This window comes from Benincasa hispida, chromosome 4 (genome assembly GCF_027475165.1).
Source record: "Benincasa hispida cultivar pf3 chromosome 4, pf3_genome.v1.1, whole genome shotgun sequence".
Taxonomy (NCBI): Eukaryota; Viridiplantae; Streptophyta; class Magnoliopsida; order Cucurbitales; family Cucurbitaceae; genus Benincasa; species Benincasa hispida.
In genome coordinates, this window is record NC_143481.1 from 23,910,087 (window position 1) to 23,912,650 (window position 2,564).

General features: G+C 30.5%; 1 long non-coding RNA gene across 1 annotated transcript; it reads right to left on the reverse strand.

The window, feature by feature from the left end:
* Positions 1 to 574: 574 nt before the first annotated feature.
* On the reverse strand, positions 575 to 1,638 carry LOC150036587 (uncharacterized). Its single transcript, XR_016529443.1, has 2 exons — positions 1,442 to 1,638; positions 575 to 964 (listed from the first exon to the last, which is right to left on the reverse strand). It is a non-coding gene; the product is annotated as an uncharacterized LOC150036587 (long non-coding RNA).
* Between the last annotated feature and the right edge of the window lie 926 nt (positions 1,639 to 2,564).

Genomic DNA, 2,564 nt, shown 5'->3' on the forward strand with positions numbered 1-2,564 from the left:
AAAAAAAAAAAAAAAAAAAAAGTCAAAATTTGAAAACTAAAAAAAATAGGCTCCGTTTGGCAACAATTTTATTTCATACTTTTGATTTTTGAAAGTTAAACCTATTTCACTACAAGAAATAAAAAATAAGTTAGCTAACAAAAAACGCTTAAAAAGGCTTCTATAACGTTTTCCTTTTAAGCGTTTTTACATAGATCCTGACAACCCATGTTATTAAAAGTCCAAGACTTTTTATAGCATTTTTGTGTAGCTATAACCAATGCTATTAAAGATAAGAAGATATAACATATATACATTGATATGAAAACATTTTACGGCGTTAATTATTAAGGCTATCTTTGATGTATAATAACTTGTTCTTAATGCTACCATATTATAGTTTTTTTTAGTATTATCTTTATCATATAATAACTTTCATTAGTGCTATCTTTAGCATATACTGACCTTTTCTTAATGCTATTATATCATATATAACCTTAGTTTTATGCTACAACTCACACATTGAAATGTCGTAATCAATTAACATTACAAATATTTATTTTTAGCTAAATACACACATTAAATACTTGATAATTCATCAAATTCTATAACTTCCTTTCATAATTAAAATTGCATAATCCATTTATATATTACAAAATAAAGAAATTATCCAACAATAAAAGTACACCAAATATAATTTGCAACCATATAAGATGATAAAATATAAATTTCACAAGCATTCAAGATTATACATCATAGAATAATTGAACTTTCATTTTTTTTCTAATCTTTTTGCTCGTGTAAAGGTTTATCTACTAGATAAAGAGTTTGATGTTGTCGAGTTGGATGAAGTGAAAGATGGATCATGAGTTGAATTGAATCGAAATTTGTGAGGAAGTTCTCACTTGTGGTGAAATCGACATTGAAATCTTCGATAAGGAAATTGAGCAAGTTGTTGGAGTGAGGTTGAAGAAGTTATCACAATCTATCAAATCAAGAAACACATCGAGATGTTTAATATTTCTAAGATGAAAATAGAAAACGAAAAACTTCAAAATAAATACCCAAACTACTAAACTGCAGGAACAAGGGAAATATGAATCACTTGCATCAACTGAAAAAACAAAAAAGAAAGAAGAAGAAGAAGAAGAAGAAGAAGAAGAAGAAGAAGAAGAAGAAGAAGAAGAAGAAGAAGAAGAAAGAAAAACAAATGAATAACAGAAAAAAATCATAGCAGATCTTCCCCACCTCCATAATTTAGTTGGAAATAAAGCAAGCAACAATTGAAAAATATGCTCAGCATCAACAAAGCTTAGGGCAATAACTATGCTAAGAAAGAAACACTAAAATTACGCGTTTGATTGATTCAATATCGATGTACCTAGCCAAATAGCATATTGAAAGATGCAGAAACATTCCAGCAATTTCCCAAAATAACTCTGATTGAAGAAGTATTATGTACCTGCCAAAATCTCTCATCAATAGTTTGGTACTTGCAACCGACGATCTGTCTATTTTATCTCCAAGTAAATGCAACCATAAACCTACAATTTACTTTAAAACTTTATAAGGGAATGAGAGAGAATAACCATTTGATAAACACTAATTGAAGGCTTATTTTTTAATGATTGGCCTCAATGAAAACTAGTCACCCATAAGGTGAGGTTATCCACCAAAATTGAGAAACATGGACTACCTATTTATGTTAACAAAAGACAAAACCACGCTTTAAACAATTAAATGGTAGTTTGCTTGCTTAAGTATGAAATTAGTTGAAAAAGAAACCGTATCGAAACACTTAAAAAGCTCAAATTGAAAAATAAATTTATTCACATTAAGTAAAAGTATGTCCTATTCACTGCAACCTGTAGGAACTCCTTAGCCCCTACTCATAAAAATAAGAGTTGACTCAAGTTTTTGTTCAAACCATTAACTTATGTTTCTGTCAAAAGATTTATCATATTTAGTTTTATCATAAAATCTTCATAGAGTAGCATCAATCAACCACCAACCATTTCTAACAAGTTCATAATAAGCAACATTTTAGCTTTGTTAACTTGTTGAAATACAAGTTATTGTAGTCTTTTACTTAGAATATAATAGGCAAATATGCGTTGATTAGGCTAGGAATTCATGTTGAATATTATTCTTATGCTAAAGTGCACTAAAGTTTCTCGCTGACCGCATATCATGAGTAAATTGCGCCAAAAGTGTCTATTTTGCAGTTGATCACAGGACTTCGTTGCATGCGCTGAACTCCTACTCGATGAACAAACAATTGGTCACATGCCTCGGGATCTCTGAGCCCAGCGATCTTCTATCAAGCATCCAGAATGTTGATTATGATTGATATGTCGACATCTGCACTTACCATGTTAGATGATAATGACTAATCAGAGCGGGAATTCCAAACAGTTTCTAGTGCGTGGCTCTATAAATAGAGCATTGACGCCCGATATACAAACATAGATACACATAGAGAGAGACTTTGAGATTTTAACAAGAAAACTTCCATCTTCCAAACTTCATCCAGATTCATCATCGGAGCTTCGTAGCCTTGACATCCATATGTTAGAAGTAAGAAA